The sequence below is a fragment of the Penaeus monodon genome, chromosome 30, assembly GCF_015228065.2.
Source record: "Penaeus monodon isolate SGIC_2016 chromosome 30, NSTDA_Pmon_1, whole genome shotgun sequence".
Taxonomy (NCBI): Eukaryota; Metazoa; Arthropoda; class Malacostraca; order Decapoda; family Penaeidae; genus Penaeus; species Penaeus monodon.
In genome coordinates, this window is record NC_051415.1 from 19,230,357 (window position 1) to 19,231,522 (window position 1,166).

A 1,166-nucleotide genomic window follows, 5' to 3' on the forward strand; every position below is an offset into this window, starting at 1 on the left:
TTGCCGAAACAGACAGAGTGCTTCCGTTTTGTTAAGTATGAAACAAACCAGTCATTCAATTTGCCTCGAATACCTTAGTGTTCAAGTTCAAATCGTAAAATCAGGTGATTTACTGTATCAAAAATATATTTTTTTCTTGACATGTCAAATATTCGTAATTCCTATTCGTTATCATCAAACACTTTTAAAATAGTATTAGAACATTCAGTGATGGCTGATTCAGTAGATGTTTCTCGTCAGTTATATCAGTTTCAGTTAAAAATTCACTGAGTTGATTAAACGTGACTGATACAGGTCGGAAGTTCCCAATGTGACATCTATCTCCAGACTTAAACGAAGGAAAACTTTGTCTATTTAGTTCATCTGGGAAATGTTAAAGGAGGAAATTATTACATGTTTTAGTGGAGTTGTGATGGAAGGATTTGTTTAATCAAAGTCATGTCAATGTTATTATAGCCTGGACTCAATGTTTTTAATCTTTTAACAATGTCAATCATTTCCGAGTCAGTAGCAGGTCTTGCGATGGGAGTGGCTGAGCAAGATGTCTACCAATGCCCGAGAAATGATTGTTAAACTCATCTGCAATTCTTACAGGATCGGTGATTTCACTTTAGTTCATATAAAGCAGTTTGGTTTCTTATCACTAATTTCGTTTAGCATCTCTAATGCTGCAGTACAGGCGATTTCTGGCAGTACGAAGTCAATTTAATCAAAATCTTTAATTCATCTGTAATATGAAGTTACTTGAATTATTTCAATCTCATTTTTTTTTTCTTTTTAAGGGTGGGAAAGCTTTCGAAGCAAGGCATGAAAATGGAAACAATTATCGCAAGCAACATTTAGATTTCCTGCCCCATTTACCAAATGCCAGCAGACTTTCATGAGATGATTTTTTAAAGCTCAAGATACGGCATTCTGTATAGCCTCTGAAATATATAGTTTTCTGTATTTGAAACTTTACAGCGCGAAACCATCTTAAAACAGTGTTTAGGGGGAAATGATCTGATATGTTACAGTAAAAGATGCCATTACCAATTGAGTTAGAAATGCTCTTGGTGCATGTATGGTCTATGAGGGTAGCAGAATTTTCCTTTGCTCTTGCGGGATATTGGTTGTGATAAAAAAAAAATCTGAATATAAAATAGATATCAACTCTTGAACTTCAC